At 41.1% G+C, this 23828-nt stretch overlaps 2 long non-coding RNA genes across 2 annotated transcripts in view; both read right to left on the bottom strand.

The window, feature by feature from the left end:
• Nucleotides 1-707: 707 nt before the first annotated feature.
• LOC128795349 (uncharacterized) lies at nucleotides 708-2527 on the bottom strand. The gene is made up of 3 exons (XR_008433491.1): nucleotides 2462-2527; nucleotides 1900-2096; nucleotides 708-787 (listed from the first exon to the last, which is right to left on the bottom strand). It is a non-coding gene; the product is annotated as an uncharacterized LOC128795349 (long non-coding RNA).
• Nucleotides 2528-3214: 687 nt separating this feature from the next.
• Nucleotides 3215-23828, bottom strand: part of LOC128795350 (uncharacterized) — a 28297-nt gene continuing 7683 nt past the window's right edge. The window contains exons 2-3 of the long non-coding RNA XR_008433492.1: nucleotides 6094-6504; nucleotides 3215-3264 (exon numbers count right to left, since the gene is read on the bottom strand). This is a non-coding gene — a long non-coding RNA (uncharacterized LOC128795350). The remainder of the gene's footprint in view (nucleotides 3265-6093; nucleotides 6505-23828) is intronic.

The raw sequence follows: 23828 nt of genomic DNA, 5'->3' as shown, positions 1-23828 counted from the left end.
TAAAACCCAACTGGTAAAGGTATTGAAAGTAAGTCTGCTTTAAATTTACAGATGTTTGTAAAGCAAGTACTTATGAAATCATGGAATAAAACCTCATTCAGCTGAGAGACAGATTTATCTAACTAAAAAAACGGAGGGATTTGAGTAAATTTGTGTGTTGAATACATTTACTAGATTCTTAACCACTGACTTTGCAAACCTGCTGTGGGCATCCAAAGTGTGCCTGAATATCCTCTGACTTGAGTACAAAGCGAGTTAAGGGCAGGAATCCACTCCTGCCCAGCTACAGCACTGCATCCTGTGAGAGTTTTGTGACTGCCAACAAGAAATACGAGTTAAACTATCTGCAGTGGTACTTGAACTAGCTCTACTGATCAGAACTAATTATAAGAAAAGTTCACACATTGAATGTCAAAGATGAATCCACAGAGGAAATATAACACATGAAACACATGTTCCAGACATGCTGTTCAAAACAAATCTGAAAAAAATAAGGTCAAGGCACCTGGAATATTTCTCACAGAGATTCTGCAAGCTAAGTAGTGAAGTGGCGTTAAATAAATTACATGGTTTCAGATTACTCACTCTGCAACTACAGACTACAGAAGAGTCTGGCTCTTTGGGGTACATGCTAGAGCACAACAAAAGTGTCTGGAGAAACACACAAAGAAGAGCAGAAACTCACAATACTGTGTAACTCTTGGCCATGACTTTCTTTCTGTTTGACAAACAGCAGTCTCTTCTTCAGGAGCAGCATGTTGGGTTGGACTCACTAAGCAGCTCTGTACTGAGAAATTGAGAACAGAAGCATTAGCAGGAACTGGACACACACATGCAGGTTCACAGGCTTCTCTGAAGCCCACTCACACCAGCTCTGGGCAGAACTCAGTGAAGGATTGGACACTAAGGTAAATTTAATTTAGAACCAGATTTGGTTAATTTTGCAGGTCCAAAGCTTTACCCAATTGTGTGACCACTATTTCCTGAGGTAACAAAAGGGATTGTTCACCATGCATTCAGCTTCTGTTAGAAAAGAGATCCCGAATTCTTCTGGAAATTTCATATTCTCAAGTGCCATTTTTCATAGAAATGGCCTCATTTTTGAGTTCATAGACAGCGGAAAAAGCAATAAAACCTTTAGATGCAAGGTGATTTGTCATCTTGCTAGAACTACTTTACCACAATTCTAATTCACCACCATCCCAGGAAAGGCTGCCTATAACACACTGAGAGCCAGCTTGGGCTGTGAGCCAGCAAAGCACTCCAGCATGATTTCAGCTTTCACTGTACCACTGCCTGGAGTGAGATGACTTAAAAACCATTACAATTAGAAAGCTTAAATGGCTAATTTAGAGCCTTGGTATGAACTTCCTAGAGTGAATATCACAGCACACAGCTACACCATTTTGAGTTTATAAAGCCCTACTACATGGCCCAACCTGAGCAAGGCCCTACAGATGAGCTCCAGGTGAAATTAGATGGGAATGGACAATACTTGCAAAAGGCCTTCAGCAGAGGCCTTTGTATTCAAGAGTCTTTTATCCCACTGTAGGTGAGAGTATACATTATACATCCCAGGAGGAAAATAACTTACTCAGAAAGCTCTCAAGGAAAGATAAAGAGTACAGACAGAAAAGCTATTGTGCATAAATCCAGGTGGAATCATAAGTCTTTCTCAAAATGCTGAAAGAATAAATCCCTCTTCCACAAACTACAGGAAAAGATGTGGTTCCCATACACATCTGAGTGGCAAAGCAACTTCCCACATAGTCACATCTGCCTCCTTTTTCCTCTGTTCCATTGCTTAAATTCTGCCATGAGAGTAAACACAAGAGGGGGCAAGGGGCTGCATAGGCACCTGGCCAGGGTAAGGAGAAAAGGAGGGAAGAGGATTTGTACCTTAGGTATTTGCATATGAATTTGGCTTCAGCCTTCATGGCATTTACATGCCTTTGAACACTTTCTGTTTCTTTCTGCATTCTTCACTGCTCCAATTTATTTATTTTCACCTTCTGTTTCTCAGATCTTCTGCCAGCCTGCTTATTTAATTCTACTTGCTGCACTGAAAACACCATTGTTGTCATCCAAATTAATCCCTGAACATAATAAAAACCTCAATATAGCTCAGACAACCAGTTTTCCATCCTTTGGTCTCACTACAAGTACAGTATAAAAAGCCAGGACTTGGGAACTCTGACAGTTTACACAGGACCAGTCCTAGGTACATGGCATTTTAGCAGGCAGAGGAGGCTTTTCCTTCTCCACCAATCTTTTCCTTTCACCAGTTGAGACTGCTCAGAGACCCCCACAATCTCCAGAGTCCCCCACCATCTCCAGCCCAGTTATCCCCTCTGCCCAAGTAATCCATTGCAAGACTTCATGGTTTTCAAATAAACTTGGTACTTTTGAAATATTGTCTTCTGTGACAGGTTAGCTGAGAGGCAAGATAAACTAAGATTACCTTTGCTTTTAGGGATGAGGGAAGGGAAGCATCTCTTAAGAGCCTGTGCTGAAGCTGCAGGACGCTCTGGCGCTACAGATGCCCTGTTGGGTTTTCTATGTTCCTGTCTCTTCAAACTGCACAGTGGGGAAAAAAGGAAAAAAAAAAAAAAAAAAGTAAGGAAATAAGACCAGACCAAAAACAGCAAGACAAGAAAAAAGAAAAGAAATACAATAGGACCAATATTTTCCCCAAACCTATATTACCATTGTCTGCCCTCAACCTTTTTCTCTTGCAGCCTTCCCAGAGATGAGAAGGGCTCTGAAAAGACTAAACACACTTTTTCTTGTTGGCTTCGTCCAGTCTCTCAGTCCTGTATTTTTTCAAGGATAGCTCACTGATTAACCTTTAGTGCTTTTAGTTTCCTTGATTTGAACTAGATTGCAAATAAACATAATGTGAGCTTAAACAATGCATAGTGAGAAAAATATTCACTTGAAATATAAGCAAAACAATCACACTGAGAGTATAATAATTTTTGAAGCTGTTTCTAACTTTCGAAGGGCTACTTTAGACCTATTCCTACAGTCTCCACAACTCCCATTTGATTTTTTCACATAGAATTCACAATTATTCCTACCATTTATGTCATCCAGTAGCACTTTTAAATTAGAAAACCAGACTGTAACTTCAGCAGGCTGTCTGAGTATTAACCAATCTTAGCTCCTCTGCTCTGACAAAGCCCTGGCTGTGAGATAAAAAAGAATCACATACCTTACTTGTTAAGAGCTGCTCCTGCCAACTCTTCCTCTTGCTGCTCTGCACTAATCACAAATTAGAAAGCATTTTTATGTTGTCAACACAGAGACCTTATGTGAATACAGATATGAGAAATAAATCAAAAAACTATCAAAATCTTTAAATGTATGCTTATGTTAATGTACCAAAGAATTAATTGGTCAGAATTTTGCAGTCTGCTCTGCAGTCTGTGGATATGTAAGATGCTATTTTAGCAAACAGTGTATTTTTAAAAGTGAGTCTTAACAAAAAGCATGATTAAATCCAAAACATTTTAAGCATCCGCTTTTTACAGTCTCTTGATTGTGCCATTCACTGATTTGGGGAAGCCAAACTGTAGTTTTCTGCTTCATTTTCTGTTCATACCAGGTTCCCTTTTTAGCTCTGACACTAAACACAGCAGGACTGCATTTAAATAAAAACATGCGGTTTCCAGGGGTATTGTGGATGTATTTTCCAGCTCACAGATATTCCCACTCATATCAGACTCTGTAAAAAGCAAAACAAAAAGCCAAGTCTAACCCATATTTTAATCCTAAAATATCTGCCAGTAGTCCTTTAATCCTGAAAGATAAACCAGAATAAGATCATTACATTTATGCAGAACAAAAAGCCCTCCTAAAACAAAGCCTTGTAACTGTGGGGAGTTTCCCTGAGTATTTTGCCACACACTGAAATAGCCAATTGCTTCAGGAGGTCAGAGGCACGAGCAAAAGTTCAACACTGACATTTCCAGCCTCAGCAGAAAAATTATTCTGTCATTTGAAAAAGTATTTACCACCTTGTAGCTGCTCTTTCCCATGGCAGTGTTTCTATCCTCTCAGAACTGTTTAAGAGAGATACTCTTCCTTATTTTAACTTGGCTGCCATCAATAAGGGCTAACTGATAGAGAAGAAAGTAATGTGCATAGCTGCCTCTCCACAGCTCTGGAATCCTTTGAACTAGAAGCCCCTCAAAGCTTTCACTGAAAGGCAGATTTTTGCACTTGGACTGGGGCTGATATCCTTGAAACCATAATATTTACATTCTTTCTCTTTTATATTGCTTTTCCTAAATGCTTCCACGAGACAGTTAAAAATAGAAGGTGAGACATTCGAGCTGTACAGAAGGCAATCTGTGCTCCCCATGTCTTCTCTGTGCCTGTTCCTTTTTGATGAGTAGGGGAAATACCTCCTAGGTCAGTCCTGCATCTCCTCCTGCTCCTGCCAGGGAAGGTTCCTACACTGCAGCTCTCCACCCTGGCTCACGCCCAAGAGGCTGCAGGATCTCCTGCCCAGGTTACGTAACGAAGGATGCTGAGAGCTTCGTGTGCTGACCTAGAAAACTCAACTGGCTCTTCCCTGAAGGATCTATTTGAGATCCTGCCTCAGTTTATCTGACTTCCACATCACCTCGTCTGCCATCCACGCCCCGTGCTGGAGTTTATCTGACATTGCAGCACTTAGAGTGCAGCAAAACTTCACGATTTTGCTTTCCTATTGCATGTTGTCAATATATTTTTCAAGCAAATTGAGTTGTCTTTTCAATATCACTTTCTTAAGGTCTCCTTGTAGTAACTCATCTCTTGAATACTGAAGTCTAATACAGAAAGATGTTTCATCCAATCCTGGGCCTTTCCTCTCAGGAAGTTGTGATCTGCTTACTGCGGGGACTCTCCAAACTCTAACCAGTGTGGGAAGAGCAAGACCTGTCACTCATTTGATGTAGGATACAGCTGAAGGATAGTACACAGAAGGAATGGTTCTTGAAATCTCTAGTCTCGGTCACCATTTCTTTATAAATAGTAATTTTATGGTTTACAAAGCAGCAATGTTCACATGCTTCTGATGGTTTTTCATTCCAAATGCATTTCTTTCCTATAAATAATGCTTAGATCTGTTTAACGGCATTTCAACTGTGAAAAGGCAGATGTGATTAAACTATTTAACTGATTTTACTTCTTCCTTGCTTTATTTTGTAACTGATTTTTTGCTGTTCTTTATGCTTGATTATTCTTTCATTTTATCTGCCAAATGATCTCTCAATTTAATTCCTCCTCAAATCCAGTAATTTCTCCACTTCTATGCTTTCCTTTAAATGCAACCAATGGCTTGTCTCTTTCAGGCTTTAAATCTTTTCACTAGGCCTACACTCTCAGTGTTTATTTGTACAATATCTGATTGATTTGCAACCCTTTGAAAATTCTTACTAATATTTTAGTAATTTTTTTTCTCCTCACACTTAGGAGATGATACAGTGGTTGTCTTTTCTGAAGACAGAGAGATAAAGCAGTGATCCATAACTCAGTGGAAAAATCAGCAGGTTTCAGCCAGAAAAACTAACAATCAAGAACCTTTTGGCAGGTCTGAATTTTAACTTAAAGCTGCAAAATACATCATTTGAGACAGTTTCAAGAATTGACCAAATCTTTACTGGAAATTACAGTAGCAAAACAAAGCAGAGTCTCCTGAGACACCCTCACATCTCAGTTAACAGAGTTAATCACCTGGCAGCTTGCAAGCATTTATTTCACGTAAGAGGGAATGTTCCAGATGATTCTGGAATTTGATGGAAAAGATTGTTGAATTCAGTAATATTCAAACTCTGGCAGCATTAGCCAGTGTCAAACTTGCTGGGTCCAAAGTATTATTTCTCTTCAGATATTATTTCCTTCTCATTGAATTTAAACTCCACGAGGCTCCAACTTACACTTGTTCTCTGCAAGACCAACTGGCAAGAAATTTTACAGACAAAGCCCAAACAATTCACCCTGGGGCCTCACCATAAACAAAGTCATATATGAATGCTATTTTTATTACAAAAGCTGTAAAGATTTCCTGGAAGCTCATCTGTGAAGCTGCTGAATGCTACATACCTAGCTGAGGTTTCCATCATGCTGCCTCCAACTCCATGGACTTTCCAGGAGACAGGAAGATTTTGAATATCCTATTCCAGGAGTGGTGTTTAGGTTGAAGGAGAGTGTCAGTAGCCAGAGTTTAATGAATTTCTTATTCTGATCAAGCATTAATTTTTTTTCTTCTGGAGATGACAGTAGCATCTATGCACAGATCACTTAGTAGCCTTTTCATTTGAGTGCATGAAGAGAATAATTAAGAAGTGGAATATGTGACAGAGAGAGAGAAACACTTTTGCAACATGACAAACTGGTTTCATTCGCTCTCCTCCCCATTTTACATCCTCAGCACAAATCATGTCTTCATCTCTTCTCCAGTTTGTTTGGCAATCATGGCTGCTGTCAGTCACCTGCACACACAGATCACGAGCTCTGAAAAACAGTAGGTGCTCAATCAGACAATTCTCATGAAGCTGACCTTTTCAAATAAATTAATTTTGTTTTTCCAGATCAAGCTTGTATTAAGAATATCCCAACAGATAAACATATCTGAGGAAATAGAGCCCAAACACCATATGGGCAAGCTGCAACAATGCCATTAATCTGCTCACCTGCTTGTCCTGCCTCCTCCCACCCCAGCCCCACATCAACACCAGATCTTTCAGATGTCTTTAATGTTTAGTTAAACAAAGAAGGTCTTTTCCTCTGTTCCAAGTCTTTCAGTTACTTGCCTAAATAGTTCTAAGTGACAGTTTTTTACATACAGCTCTCTGCCTCCTTTCCAGCATTATGCAGACCACCCAACACTCAGCTCCTTTGCCCTCCCTTCTCCTCCTACAGCTGGTTGCATCTTGGGTTGAAATTTCTCAGAGGATCAAACACCACACGTGTTCACCTTGTAATAGATTCAGCATGTAACAGACAAAGCCCTGGTCCTAACTGGTCCTTGGATGCTATCAGAATACAAAGCAACACCATATATTTTTGGTTTTAAAATAAGCTTCTGATTCATGCTCCCCCGGTATTGGCAAGGCCACGTGAGTGTGACAGAAATAAACCGTGTGACCTCCACATCAGCAGGGGATCTGCTTCAGGTTGTGCTCACAGAGCAGAAATGGGAGAAGAGGGAGCCAAGCAGGCAGCGCTTCAATCTCTCTCCTCCCCCTCTGTGCTATGCCCTACCCTTCCAGGGCAATGCTTCCACCCTCCAGGCCTTCCTTCTGGCCTAAACTTCTGTTTGCTTCACAGCGTCTTCTCAAAATATTTCCGAATTCTACAAAATAAGCAGCATTATTCAATTTTTTCTTAAAATCTACAGAAGAGTGTCAGAGAACAAGCTACTGTCAAGCAGGCAAGCTCTAAATGTCTTTCCAAACACGGATTACTTTGTTGAATAAAAAGCATTTCAGAGCCAAGGAACAATCATGTTTATTTTCTTATCTCCTTGATGAAACAGAACTAATTTCTCTCACGTTCAAAGAGATTGTGTTCAGAGAGAGCTCCATTTTTAGAACTGCAACTCCTAACATTCCCATTAGGTTCTCCTTGCAGTTTAAACTTTTGCCAGCAAAATACAGACAAATCTGTTGGGTGTGGTCTGATGCCTGTCCAGGAGGTCTCTCAAACCCATATGTTTCTAATGGTTCTAATCTATGATTAAATCAATCTAAAAGAACAAGAGCTGTGCAAAAGGAGAAAAGAATTTTATCCAGAAATGAAAGAAAATTCAATCAAGTGTCATTTTCTGAGATTCAAAAGGTGTTACATCTCCCAGCAGGCGCTAAAGACAGGAAAGCCTCGCTCAGTGATCAGTGCTTTCCCTCCTGTGTACAGAGCAATGGGTTCTGCTCCTCATCCACAAACCCCAAGATCAGTGAGCAGCTTTTGTAGCAGAAAACATGGAAGAATTTGCCTTAAAAAAATTATATATAAATAAAAAAGACAAAATAGACCCTCCCACAAAAACTTCATCTGTCTTTTGGAACCCTTTAGAAATCCACTTGTTAATCTTTTCTTCATGTTTCCAATTGTAGAAATGTTGAGAATTACAAGGCAGTAGGCAGGTTTGAACTGTGTGTGTGTGACGTGATGCACTCATTTGTGCAGAGGTGCAGGTTTACTTACAAAAGAGGTACAGAATTTGCAATGGTAGTGTCACAACATTTTAGGGGAATACAATAACATGCAACTGCTGCACCTTAAGTCCTTGAGATAAAAACTATTCTAACCAGGAAATATGCTTTTCAGAATAACTATGTTTCTAACCAAAAAAATTACATACTTGATTGTTCTGTAGTGGCACCAAATTACAGCGTCCAAATTTGGGGATCCCACATAAAATCTCCTGTACCGGGAGCTCATAATAAGGGAGTAAATTCACAGCTGAAGCATCTCTAGTCCTTGCCTGATATCCTCCCTCTGGGCTCACCCTCCCCTCGCCTGGGCAGCGCTTCCATGACACCACATGGCTTTTGCCTGGCTCTGCACCAGGCAGGTACAGCATCTCTGGACCCTTCTCTTGTTGCCTGCAGAAGTGTCCTGAGGACATGGCTGTGCTCTGAGCACCCAGACAGGAGGACAGAGCCCAGTGAGTGCAGAGAGGCACCAATAAACACTTCAGGAGAGAGGCAGCTCTGCTGGTGTCCCTGTGCTCTAAGCCCTGCCCTGCTCATCCCTGAGGAGCCAGGCTCAGCCTAACCAGGGAGGTGGATGAAAAGGATCATTGGCTTCTTTTACTCCATCACAGCACATTCCTCGGACCCCAGCCCTCAGGGGCTTTACTGAACTTGCTGTGTGTTACACACACTTGGCTGTCTCATTAAACACCACGTTTGGCAAATCCTACCTGCCTTAGGCCATGTCTACGCAGTAAGGCTTCGCCAAAGTTTTGCAATCCCAAGGTCAGCTCAGGGCATGGAAAATACACACCCTATAGCTGACACTTTTACAATGGGGGGACTCTGGGGACCTGATGTTATCTGTGCTAGAAGCAGAATCCAGGTGAGTGCACCTTCTTGCTGTTCAGGAAGGTGAAGTCCCTAAGCCACCAAAAAACCTGCTGGAAGAATATGCTGTGCCTCCACGAGGTTGTCTGTCCTGCAGCCACAGCACAATAAAGAGCTTTTGCTGGGTGCACAAGACGTACTAATTGCAAGCTCTACCTGTAGACTCGCATCTGGCATCTCTTTGTTCACTTTCTCTTCCTTATACACCATAGAGCTCCTTAGCCTTTACTTTGGAAAAGACTCACAGTTGCCTCAGGATGTAACAGAAATTCTCTGAGAATTTTTCATGTTGTGTTTACAAAATACACAGGTTAAAACATGCTTTTGAAGCTCAGTTTCTTGCAGATATCAATTATACAAAGGGTTTTTTTGTCAAAAATACTAACTACATTTCACTGGGGGAGACACATTCAATACCAAGTATGCAAAGGAGGCAGTGACAGGCAAAGAGGGCAGCACCAGGTCTTTGGGATTGTCGATGACACATCATGACAAACATTCCCAAGCAGGTTCTGTGCAAAATAAACTGTGCCCTTTCTCCTTAAAATAAACATCCTTGATATACTTACTGAAACCAGGAATGTGCCATTATTAATGATAATGTAGTGCAGGAGACAGCTTTTCTTAAGGTTACCAAAAATATTTTTGCTGCTTCATCAGATGTATTGTTAGAGCTCACCAAACCCAGAGCTGTGGTGCACCTGTTTTCTCTCAGACACATCTTATTTTTCTTCCTTGGAAGTCCCAGCTGGCGTCCAGGTTTTCTTAAATTGCTACCAGAGCTAATTGCTAAATTGCTACCAGAGCAATGCCCCAGAAGATGGGGAACTGCTTTCTGTGGTGAAAGGTGAACGAATGGGTGGACTCAGTGGACCAGAATGGCCAAGGAGAGGCAAAGAGCTGGTGCTAAGACCAGCGTGGGAGGGAAGAGGGGATGTGACAGCCAGGCAGGCAACCACAGCAGTTTCAGGGGCTTTGTTTTGGGGATGCTCAAAGCAGGAACATTTTCGGGAGGCTTGGGGGAGAAAGGACTAGCTTGGGACTGGTAAAAAGCTGGCAAACAGGTGGTTCTGTTGGGAGTCGCTCAGCTATGAAATCACAAACCCAGGGAAAATATTTACTGAAGGCCAGATTTGCTCCACCTGAAGGCACAGAAGGCAGTCTGGTTTTTTCATTTGTTTTTTATTTCTTTTGCTTGTTTGGATACTGTGTGATATTATTCCAATATTATTTTTAGGTGGTTTCTCATTTAAGGAGACACTGGATTCAGCCTAACGGAATAGCTTCCCAGTCTCTGAGTGCTCTTCCCTCACAGAAAAATTAATCTCAAAGTAGTAACTGCGGCAGATCCAGCAGTAGAAAGAGCAAATGGCCAAAGCTAAGTTTTGAACTTGCATCCAGTTGGGGAAGAGAAAGAGAGTTCAACTCTGTCAGCAAACTTATGACTTGGTAAAGGCTTTGCTGAAAGTCTTTCAGAGAAATTATTGACCACAAAATCATGCATCATGTTAAAGCCAACAATAACAACCACTAATACCCCGTTATGAGGGGTCTATAATACTAGAATAATAGTGATAATTTTAAAAAGTAAGTAAATCTGGGCAATTGTGCACACACAATGGAAAAGACTACTTTCCTGTGATATTAATCTCAAGAGGCAATATCAACATTTTCACTCTCTGGCTTCAGGAACCACATCAGGAAATCAAACAAATATTATCCCATGTGTGCAGAGAACTTCTTTCTTATTGTAACAAGCAAACAAAAAATTATTTTCTTAATAAACATTCAACAGACAAAAGCACTACTGAGAAAGATCTTAAGAGTAAGAAAAAACCCTGTGATATTGATGAAAAGAAAAGCTTTCCTCCTTCCAGTCAGGAGTTTGCCATGCGTGGATTACTTATGGCTGGTGTTGCACAGAGGCAGCTTTGCAAGGTGCTCTGTGGATGGGACTGAGATGAGCCCATCATGCTGCTGGGCACACCTTGGAATATACCCATAAGTAATAAAACCAAAGTAATAGATGATGCAACCAGACATCTATAAGCTCAAAATGCCCAGTCAAGGCTACATAGGGATTCTCTTTGGGCATGGGATCCAAAGAAGAAAATGGCTGTGCAGGAGAAAACTCCCAGGCTGAGAATTCCAAGACTTGTCATTCTTCAGCAAATACACCACTCAAGGGATTTCAGGGAGTAGCCCTAGAAAGCCTGGGACGTGCACCCTGAGTGCAAACCTGCACAGCCTGTTAGAATGTGATGGGTATTAGAGGGGACAAAACTGGATTAAAACCTCAGTCCCACCACTGGATGTAGATTATTATCTCTAAGAACCTGAGCACGGTCAGGTCATGTTAAACTTTGTCTGCATCATGCTCCTGTTGTTTTTACAAATGAAAGAGAGGTTGGGATATTGCATTAGCAAGCAAGGAAAAAAGCATTAGAGATGGGCTTAAGAGTAATTCTGGGGTGGGTTCTTAGAAGTCTTCAACCCAAGGACCAGTAGCTGCTATCAGAAAAAACCACCCTGAAAACAGCACAAGGCAATTGTTGCATTTTTCTAAGCGGAGCAGCATCTTTAGATTTCTATTTGCCAGGTTCCCCACCCTCATTATCTGCCTTATGTTAGGGAATGGAGTCCTCACCACGCAGGATTAGTCTCTCCTGTGAGGGTCATTGCCAAAAATAATAAACAAGCAATAACAATTTCAAACTTAGAAAGATTTAAAATGGGATTCAGGGAAATGTTTGTTCTCTGCTTTCATTTTCAGGAAAAAAAGGGAAAAAATCTTCAGGGGAATTAAGGGGGAGAGGGCAATTCTTCCCTAGAGGTTCAAATATATCTCCCAGGCAGCACAAAAAAAATGTTGGTATTCTGTACCACCCAGTGCCTGCCCACTTCTATGCTTGATTACCCTGATAAATCAGAAAACCTGTTTGTTACAGACTCTCCTTCCATTACAGCTGCTGCTCTGGTTAACATCTTCTGAATCATCCAATTCATCAGGATCACATACATGGGGCTTTAATCCTTTGATTTTTTTAAGTTACTTTGTTCTGAATTTTTCGCTTCATCCCCTTACTGACAGAGGAACTGGATAAAGATAAATAAGTCAGAGTAGCATTGTTTTTCTGCCCTGCTTTTTATTCTGCAAGGGGAATAGGAAGGGGGAGAGGGTAGCTCTGCATTTCACAGTTCTTTAGTGATATCATTCAGTGTTGATTGTGCAGCTTCAAATTTGTAGAGTCTGAAAACCTGTCCTGAACTTCTGAAGTACAGTCAGCTTCCTTGTGTTCTCCCAAACATTAAAATGCTATTTTTTAAAAGATTTATATTAAATAGACAAATAACTTGGTGGATATCCCAAGCCCTCCATCACTGCTATGCCTTTCAGTACTAATTTCTGGAAAAGGAACAAATCTGGGAATTGAGTTACAGCTGAAGTGTAATAGCTACATAAATTACAGGGAGTGTCAGAGTGGGAAGGGAAATGGGGAACACAGCAGGTCAAACGCTCACTAATGGGCTCTCGAGTCATTCACCTGCTCAAATCAAAATCAGACGTGAGAGTACAACACTGGGAGGACACAGGAGAATATACCCCAGAGCACTGTTTCTCTCAGCATGATTTTAGGATTAATGCACACAAACACCCCCCATGCTCATCCCCATGTCCCTGCCAGTCACTCCCAGCATGTGTCTGGTCAAACCCACCTGGGCTGACTCCTGGGTTTGTCCCAAGTGAAGATTGTGCTTGAGAGCAGTGACAACACAAACCTGCCCCCCTTCCGGGGAACTCCAGCAGCAGGCCACCTCCTCCCCAGGGAGGGCTGAAGCAAAAACAAGGAGGCTCCTGAAGGAGCCAGCTTCCCCCTCTGCCTGCCCAGCACTCAACACATGGGAATCCCAGCCCCTCGGCATTGCCACAATGCAATAAAGCATAAAAACAGCTGTACCTAGGGGGAACACAAATCTCTAATGGGGAACACAAATCTCTAATTTTTACATAGCACATGTATAACATACACAAATGTGAGAAAATAAAGGTACTGACTAAACCTCAGATGGTCCCATGGTTTTATTATTGATCTGACACCCTTTGTTTTGAAAATAGGACTGAGTGTTTCTTTGTGGAAGTGACCTCTACAGAGGGTCCTGAGACCAAGTTCTTCCTATCTTAGCAACCTTCAGGTTAGATTTCAAAATCTAATACAGACTGTTTATGAGAACAAAAAATGAACTTTGATAGAGAAGGAACATTTCTAATATTTTACATATCTCATGCTGGAGAAGCCTCACATCCATGTTTACAAGTTCTTTAAAAAGAAAATACCACAGCCTTCCTTTTGTATCTTCCTCACCTGCTTTTTTCCATCTATTTTTTTCTCTCCTTTCAGTACTGGCAAAACCTTATGCCATTTCAAGGAAATATTTTATTAAGCAGAATAATGGACTCAAGATCTGAATCCAAGGGTACCAAATGAAAAGTACCTGTCTAGCCATATTATGTCAGAAGTTGCAAGCCCTTTATTATCTAGTTCCTATAATTATGATCAAGGATTTTGCTTCTGAATAATTTCACAAGAGCCATAAGGAATTATGTATCCAAAAAGAAAATTCCATGCTATCCATAAAAATACAATTTCTGACCTGTCATATTTGAGGTAGAGAAAGACAGGCAAAGAAAACATGAATAAATGAAAAAAAAAAAAAAAAACCAAAAAAAAAAAAAAAAAACCAAAAAAAAAAACATAAAAACATAAAAATAAAACATATACCCAAAGCCTTCCTCCAAAAATCTGGCTGATATTTTCTACTGAAAGATTTAAATAGATGCTTCTGATTAAGTTTATCTCTATTAAGCTCTCAATCAAAATATTTTGTACTAAAGGCTTTGAGCTCTTGTGCTGGTTGCCCAAAGTTGCACAGTATAAATCTCACTAGTGGAAAATCATAAAATAATCAAATAAACTTGAACAGAAAGAAGTTTGTGAAGAGCCTCAGAATCAAAGATAGCTGTTTTTCCACAGTATCTCTTTACCCCAGAGCTTCCACTGAATTAAATAGATTGACAGAACAGGCAGCTGCATTAAAACTATGAGAAATATGAAAATAAAAGCAGTATTTTAACTCTCAAAATCCAAGTAGTGGACTGAGAAGACAATATTGGTTTCAGGAAAAGAGAGCACATTCCTTTTATCAGAAAATGCCACCTGCTTGCTATGGTAGAAAAATTCCCTTTAAGAGAACAGAAAGATCCAAAAGGAGCAGCACCATGCAACATCCACCTCCAGCTGGGGAACAAACACAGACCAGGGCCAAATAACAGCTGTAAGGATAAAGAAACAAGACCCACACCAACAGGGACAGAAGCAGCACATGGAAAGGGGACACAAATAGCCCATCAAGAACATTTACCTATGACAAAGAGGGCTGCAAACAGAAATGACATTGCTCAGAAAACAGACTGGGGAAAATGACACCGTTTTTTAGAATCACTTGTTAAAAATAAAGTAGAAGAAAAAAAGCACAAATAGTAACATCTCTGAATATCTGACTTTAAAAATAGAGGTTTTCAAAAATGTCACTTCAAAAATAATGACATTTACCAAGTCCAATAGAGATTGGACTTGGTAAATGTCACTATTATTCTTTATAAAACAGAGAAGACTTTTTAATTTTAAGTCTATAATTAGACTTCAAAGGAAAGTTACATTGTAAGTACAAGAAAATTGCCAAAGTTCTAATATAATACGAAGAATAGTACAATCTTTATTCAAGGCTGCTCTGGACATGTGTTGTATTTTAACAAGTACTTTGCACTGGAAAAGTTCTCAGTCACAGCAAATTTTTAGTACCATTGGAACCAGATATTTCAAAATATGTAGAGAAACAGGTCATTGTAAAAGAGACATCAAAAGGTTTACCTTGAAACTGTCCAAGGCATCCAAGTGCAGTAGGGATAAGAATAACACAGCCCTACTGCCGACCCCATGTCCCCCACCCCATGGGACTGCTGATCTTGGAGTCCTCCATGCATGTCCCTGGCTGATGGAGGCCTCAGTGAACCTTGGGTCCTCATCACATCATCATCATAATTTTGTACAGTTGGCACTCTGTCTTCCAAGGAAGTCAGAACACATTCAGCTCAGATATCAAATTTCTTTTCACCTCTCCAGAGTATGGGCTTTCCAGCTCAGGGTTAAGCTTGTTTGCAGTTCCTGGGGAAAAGGATTGCTGCAATTGCTGCTGTCTGCGCTGTGCATGGCTTGTGAACAAAGAACTCTGGTTTCTAGGGCTCTTGCAACTCTTTAAAGAGTCACTCCTTCAACAAAAGTTTCCTGAAATCCAACCCTCAAATGTGAACCTCTTGAAAATAGAGGATGAACAGGCTGGATTTAAAGTCTCTGAACCAAGTACCATGCTTTGGTTTTAATTTATCCAGACTTCGATTCAGAAGAAACACAGAGCTGATTCCAGCATGACCAAACCAGAGTCCTGCCTTAGCAAATCTCATCCCATGCTGACAGGATCCTCTAAGAGGCAGAAAGTTACTCCTGCAAGATTTCTGCCAACTTCTACTCAAATCATGCAAGGTCAAAGGCAGGATTTCAGCAGTCAGTAGTCCAGACTCAGCCACATCAGTCTGAACATGCAGACCCAAGGTAAACACCACCTCTTCAGGATCTCTGCAATTCCACAGCACTGGGAACTGGACACTTCTGCAATCAACAAAGTCATAAGCACTTCATTAAAAATTACAGTGTCTTCTCCCCAGCTCAAATGCAATTGCAATAATGTTAAGATATTCTTTCATATTATGCACTAGTGCAGACATTCCATAAACACCTAATCCTGCTCAGAAAACCTTTATTAAAGTTTAAATTTAGCTGCCATTCTCTGCTACTTTCCAGCAAGCCAAGGGACTCTCTCCAGAGGCAGTTCTGATTTTCCAGACAGTCGGGGTCTACAGTGGTCAGACAAGAACCTGAACTTTGGGAGCTCTGCAGCATTCTCTCCAGTCATCATAAACCAGCTGTGATGGGTTCAAAAGGAAGTTGTATCAGATGGGACTCATGGGAAGTTACATCAGACCTTCATTTGCCCAAAGAAGGTCAGCAAGTCAGACTGTTCGGAGAGAGCATGCAAAACATGGCACACATTGCAGGGTGTGGATAAAGAGGAAGGATCTTTCATAAGAAAGAAAAATAATTGACATGGTATATTTCATCTGACTGCAATTTTTCCCTATTTCCTGGACAAACCAAAGCACAAAGATAACAATTTGCACACATTCATGCACAGCGAGTGTATCGGAGCACACATCTCTTGCAGGACACATCCTCTCTGTTTCTCCACTGCCTGGAAAGGAATGACTAGATACTCTGTACTCCTAAATCTCCTGTTTTATGTGTTACTGTGTTTATGTTTGTTACCCCATTGCCTGAAAACTGAAGTGTTTCTGACTGCTGATCTTTTTAGTCACAAAGCTGTTTGGTTCCAACTAGCTGGGAACTATTTACACTCCAGAGCTGACTTGTTGGTCAGATACACAGGAGACTGCAGTGTGAAGCAGCAAGGCCTCCTGTCTGACTTCCCAAGGAGGAGGTGGATTCTCTGCTCTGGCACACCCAACACCTGTTGAGGGACACTGATCTCATAGGGTAGGAGGTGCTGGCCCAGCTTCTCCTGACATTCCATAAAGAAGTGGCTTCATTACAGATTTGTAAGGGCTGGCAAATCCAACATCTACTCCAGGTTCTTTGCAGAAACTCAGTCCTGAAGAATGCAAAGCCCTGCACCTGGATCAAGGCAACCCCTGCTATCAGCACAGGCTGGGGTGTGCAGAGACTGGGAACAGCCCTGCTGAGAAGGACTCTGGGGGTGCTTATGGATGAAAAGCTGGACATTCCCTGGCCATTTGCACTGGCGGCCCAGAGAGCCAACTGTGTCCTGGGCTGCACCACAGGCAGCGTGGGCAGTAGGTGAGGGGGGATTCTGCCCCTCTGCCCTGCTCTGGTCAGACCCCACTTGCAGAGAGCTGTGTCCAGCTCTGGGGTCCCCAGCACAGGAAGGACATGGACCTGTTGGAGCGAGTCCAGAGGAGGTCATGAAGATGCTCCGAGGGCTGGAGCCCCTCTGCTATGGAGATGGGTGGGAGAGCTGGAGATGTTCAGCCTGGAGAAAACTCCAAGAAGACCTTTCAGTACCTAAAGGTGGCCTATAAGAAAGATGGGGACAGACTTTGTAAGAGGGCCTGTGCAATAGGACGAGGTGCAATTGTTTTAAACTCAAAAAGGATGGATCTCGACTAGAAATAAGGAAGACATTTTTAATTACAAGGGCAGTGAAACACTGGCATAGGTTGCCCAGAGAGGTGGTGGATATTCAAGTCAGGAATATTCAGGTCAGATTGGATGGGGCTCTGAGCAACCTGATCTAGTTGAAGATGCCCTTGCTCATTGCAAGGGGGTTAGACCAGATGGCCTTGAAAAGTCCTTCCCAATCTAAACTATTCTATGGGAAAAAAACCCTGCCAGTCTGCAGGTAACAGCATTAACTGTGTTTTACTATGGAAAATAGATTGAATTATCACTTGCTATTTGTTGCAAGGTATCCTCTTTGCCAGATTTCTATACATTACCAACACACACTAGAGTTCTACTCTGCCTAAATACTTGATCCAGACTAATTGGCAACAATAGAAAAGCTAAGCAGGCTTTGACAGCACAGCAGAAGTCACCCAATAATCCTTTCTGACAGCAGTACAGTCCCCTTACTGCACACAACTGCCAGGGGTGAATTTTAGGGGCAAATGCTCCCGCAGACAGTCAGAGAAGAATGGCACCTACAAATCACACAGGTCCCTATGGCCTCAGATCAACACCCTCTTTTTGATCTGGAAAAATAAAGCTCAGCATCTCTGTCTTTCATCTCTTTCACCTCCTCACTGAAACTGCCAATAAATTGGCTTATTGTAGTTCTGCCTATGAATAACAACAACAATCACCCCAAACACCCCTTGCATTTGTCTCCCAGAAAACATGTATGTGTTCAGCAGCTCTTTTCACATCATTTACTGTAACACAGTGACATGGTTTTGTTCAGCCAAGACGTTGAATGGAGGTTCATTAGGGTGAAAACTCACACTGTTACTTAATAACCTCTCTAGGGTCTGAAGATCTTCTTCTTTTCCTATCTCAGTATCTTTAAAATCCTCTACAATGTATGTAAGCCTGAATTCTCATAGCACTAGGAAAGCATAGCTGAGGTTTAGGGAGACCTATTTAAAATGAGAGATGAATGCACCAGAAATTCTATTCTGCTGTTGAAAGCACACTGACCTTGAGGCTCCCAATAATGTCCAGAATTAGCTTGTCAGCAGCCCGGAGATCCAATCTCAGTTTTCATGGAACTGTTCCCAGACCCCGAGCAGGTAGATAATGCTCAATCTTCAAAGTAACTATGTCTCAAATTTATCAAACAAGAAGGGAAAAAAAAAGAAATAGAAAAAAAAAAAAAAATAAAAAGACACACCAAAAGGCCTATTCACTAAACAGTGGCTTACATGAATCAGCCAAGCATGTGAAGATCTATTATTCTTTCTTGGGTGACATAAATGTTGCACTACACAGGGCAAGAATACAACTTGCAAGTAGATTAGGTGGGTTCAGCATGGCCAGAATGAATTATTTCAGCCTAGTCACAAATCTACTTTGAACATCTGAGTTTAGAATTTGATTCAAGCATTAAGTTCAGAATTTGATTAGCAGAGACCAAGAACAGGAAAACTATGGAGGGAAAAAAGAAAAAAATCTGAAGAAAAATGTACACTATCTCAGTAGCTCAAGAAAAGCAAATTCCCTTAACCCAGTGTAACACATGCTGCGCATTTCTAATTCATGAATGAAAAACTAGATGCTTCAGGGTTTAGTTAGACAAAATTTAAACCTCCTCAAAGAAACAAAAAACTACAGCATAGGCCTGGCTCATATGAAATAGGCATAAAGGCCCCACCATAAGCATAGACTTGGATTGTGCTATTTCTTGCTGTTCCTACTTGGCATAATGAGAAATACTGTTACTGAGAGAAAAATTAAAACCATACAGTGCACACCAGCAAATATCAATGCAAAGTAGCAGCAGAAACAGACTGGGTCAAAACTGCAGCCTGAATGGATTTGTTTCTATATTTAATAATAATTATTATGGCAACACGTTGTATTGAGGATATAAAACCAAAATCCTCTCCCAATAAATTACTCACTGTCTTCACTCCCAATGAGATTCCTTGGAAAGAATTTAAGATACTCAATGTGCAATTCCCTTTCAACTCAAAAAAACTGTCAGACCCTGCAGAGTTGCAGGGGAGTGTTTCACCACAACCTCACACCTCTCTCTGCACCTCCTTAGAGCCACTGCAGCTTTGTTGCAGAGAAAACACCTCTGAGCTTCAGGTTAGGCTCCCAGGATTTCTGAGCATCATGACAAAGATGGGAATTTCTGAACATTAAAGGACAAGTTAAAGGAACTGTGGTTTTAAGCCAACACCTATTGCACTCTAGTGGAAAGCTCTGCAATGACTTTCTTCATGGTTCACCTTTTTGCACTCTTTTCCAGGATTATTACAGAATTACAGGACTAACAGCCACCTTGTTTCATCACTATCCCTACAAAAGTAATTTATAATGGTGTTAGTGTTCCAAATGCAGTTCCTGGGATACATCCCTAGAAATACAACAGGTTTTCTTAGGCTTGGCAGGTCTACTGATGTTTAAGTTGCACAGACCCAGGGTTCACACCATGGCTCCAATCATGCCCAAATGGCTTCCATCATTTGACATTTATTTCATTTAGTGTACGGCATCTACTAAACCCCTGGAGAAGTCACACTGAGAACAGTATTTTTAAAAAAGTAGTGTTTATCTCTGAATTTGGGCATTAGGTATAATGATCAATACCCAAAGGAATTACACTGCATATGCACAGAAAGCAAATGGATATACCTTCTGAATTAGCCTCTGGTCACAGCACCCAGAACACCTACTGCTCATGACTGTCTTACACACTTAATCTCCTCAAGAATATAGTTCCTTGAAGGTGGAAAATAATTCACATTTTAGCCTAGATGGACCTCAGTGACTTTCTACCAGACAGGTGTCTATCTTCCCAGGTTTTATATCAGTTCTAAGTACTGTAAAATTAAGAATATCCAAGTCTTGCTTAGTCTTGACATTCTCAAAAACAAAACTGAAAACATATATACAGTCAAAGAGAAAACATAACAAGCAGCCAATGGTTTGCAGGGCCAAATCCTGCAAACCATCTTTATGGCCATCTCTTCAATTTACAAAACCCCATGTCAGCTGCAGCAATCGAAAATGTAACTGAGAATAGAGCTGGTTTAAGGGCAGCCAAGTTGATACTTCATGTAATCTTTCACAGTGATGAGATCATATTCTTCTACCAAGCTAACACTATAATCAAGATAAGTCCCAGTTTTAGAGGGGCCATGACTGACACATTCCTTCCATCTGCCTTAAAGGCACAATCCTGCTTCTACAGCAATCAAGTGTCCAATGTTTTTTTCTATCATTCATTGGATTTCAGGGGGAAAAATTCCTTAATTTGGCATTACATACAAAAATAGAAGAGCAAGCGAATTTAATAAATAGAATATTTTTGAAATCCCAGATCAGGTTTTAGCTTGTGTAAATTTAGATAATTTCCACAGTGGCCCACAGTCTGCTTAAACCTGAGCACGTGGCTGCCTCAATATCCAGAAAAGCATTTTTAAGAGCAGCTCCCTTTCTTTCTTCTGCAGGAGGCTCTGCTCAGACAATCCCTGAAGAACTGGCACTGCAGACCTTTGTGCCTACCCATCTTATTTAGTTGTCAATCTGCAAACAGGCAAATGTGTTTGCAATTAACAGAGTCCTTCATTTACTGTATATAAATCAGGAAAAGGGAAAGATACTGTTCAATGAAGACAGCTATCAAAGGAATTACTTTGCTTCCAATTAGGTTCATAAGGCAAAAGCCTTTTCAATGATCAGTTTCCGTTGGATCTAAGAGATGCTCTCATTTGTTTTGCAGGGGTCCAAAGATTAGCCCTTCATTAGGGCGAAGTTAAGTGAAATGGCTAATTTAAAACTCATTCCCCTACTCCATAGATTTTTGTCTTCCTTTTAACTGAGAGGATTTGCTGGTAGGTCATTTATCTTCTCTGACAGATGCTGCCATTTAGCTCTGATCACTTTGGAAAGTGCACACACACTCAAAAGCAAAAGATTTCAAGGAAACTTTATGTCATGGAAACAAGAAAAAAAAATGAGTTTCATAATGGTGTTTTTTTTCTAAGACATTATCCTGCCACAGTAATTAGCCAGCTATATTCTGCTTGTTACAAACTCGCCTTCATTTTCCTTTATCCCCTGTCTGCTTTATATTTCAGACATAACACTTATAACTAAGCAATCACTCCAACAGGCACAGTCAGTATTTGACAGAGTAGATGGATTCCTAAAAAGCTCTTATGAAGCGCTCTGGAAATTCAGGTAGGTAGACTTGACACACAACAAACTTTCCTTTCAAAAATTATTAAATAAAATCATTTCAAGTGAAAAACAGTAACTCTCACCATTTGTGGCCTTTAGGAAAATATTTTTTTCAGTTGAGAGAACTCTTTTTTTTTGGTGCAAACCATATTTCAGAAGGCTTCAACAAGGAAGAAAACAACTACTTCCACAATCATATATATATGAAGGAAAAGCTTCCGTACCCTAACAGGGCACAAGAATTGCTTCCACCTGCCCAGACTTGTCCCACTTGACTTCCTGGCTCCAATAGCTCAAGCCTGGGTGCTCTGGGAAACCTCTGCAGAGGCAGCAGCCACACTCAGGCAGGAGAAAAAAAGAAAGCTCTTTCTCCAGTTCTTGGGCATCCTTGCAGGTAAGCGCTGCTGTTCCTCACTGCAGGAATGAACACAGCCGGTGCCACTGGCTCTCTCTCACCACACAAAAGGCCCTCAATAGCACACAGTGATCACACCTTGCCTCTCTTCCCTGAGCTTTGATACAGAGAGTTTCTCCCTTACCCAGAGGAAAGCTGAGCCGAAAGGCACTGATGCTGTTTCACAGCCATGTGCTATTTGATTAAATCCCCATTTGTTGTGTTCCTTTGCCACCCCTTTTCTCAAGGCTGTATCTCTCACACAGCTGTTCCACATTGACTCGGGGAATTCATTTGGAGACTCAGGGAAGCAATAGCTTGGCAATTCCAGCACTGCAAAGGCAAAGCTGAAATGCCTTTACACAGCACCTGCTGAGGGGACCTTTTACTGCTTTCATAATATGGAACAGGAATCTGGCCCCAAGGGGAGGATTTTGCTATACACATGCAAAACCCCAGGTTCTGCCTCATTATAGTTATTGGCCTCCCAATTAACTTGCTTCCTGTGAGAGCTGGGAGGAAGGCATTTTGCTCACTGAGATTTGAGGCTCTACAGTTTGTGAAGTCTTTTGCCTTAAGGACTGTGTATATCCCTAATTGGTGTTTGTCACTAGCAATTCAAAATACTTTTCCTAGGCCAGTTTCTATACATAGCATCACACCCACTTTTTACAGATAGGTAAACTGAGGCACGGGCCAGAACATCTCACCATGGTAGTCCAGCATGCCCATAATCCAGCCCTCAAGATTCAAGGCACTGTGTGCAATCTGCCTCAACACAGCTTCTCTGATTACTCAGGTATCTGATAACTATCTGTACATGGTGTCAATAAGGAGCATCAGAAACACCCATTCCTGGAAATGTTCTGTGTTTGAGAAATAACTGGGATAGCCAGTCCTCTGTGAGTTTAATCTAGGTCATCTAAAATGTCTTTCTGGTACATCATTCAGAATCATCCACTGGGAATAGCATCTGCAACAATGGGATATTTCACTTGTAATTATATTAATAAACGTAAAAATGCCTGAAATAAAAGGTATCCTCTAAATAAGCTCTAAATACTTGCACACTATTTAATATAAACAGCATCTGGGATGCAGCACATACCTACAAAGTGTTAAACAGTGCTACTGTAGTAAAACTGTCAGCCTTGATTATTTAAAAGGTGTCTACCTGCAGGCTTTGCTTTCATTCCCTGTTGTTGTTAGTACATCCCACATGTCTGACCAGACTGGCCAATGCTCTGTTCATATTACACTTGGCCCCTGTTCCTCATTTATCAGCCATAGAGACAAAAGCTTGGCTTCCCCCTTTTGAACAACAAAGATTTATTCTTGATGGCATCCCTCTGCAGTCAAATAAAATCCTTGTATACATTTCTCAACAAATCCACACCAATGCCATAAACTGACATGAATGTTACAGCCAAGACAATGACTACTTGTTCTGATAAAAGATGGGGATCATGCAAGTGCTGCAGTTGATTTTAACATATAATAGAGTTGACATTGCATGAGCCATAGTTTCCAAGCTCCCTCCTGTCCACCTCCTTCAAGTTTCTTTCAGCTCTGCAGCCCCCATCTCATTCTGCACATCTGCAACTCCCATTTCACCTCATGTCTAGTCCATATGAATTCCTTGCATCACTGAAAACATGAATAATACCTAGTCAATCTCTGCAGCAGAGTTAAACAGTTTATGCAGCCTTCATACCATGGCAGAAAAAATGTTTATGCAATCTTTGTGTTTCTTTAAAACATTAATATGCATGAAGCGATGTGGGCTTATTGTCCCTG

This window comes from Vidua chalybeata, chromosome 14 (genome assembly GCF_026979565.1).
Source record: "Vidua chalybeata isolate OUT-0048 chromosome 14, bVidCha1 merged haplotype, whole genome shotgun sequence".
NCBI lineage: Eukaryota > Metazoa > Chordata > Aves > Passeriformes > Viduidae > Vidua > Vidua chalybeata.
This window is presented reverse-complemented; position numbering and strand designations above follow the sequence as displayed.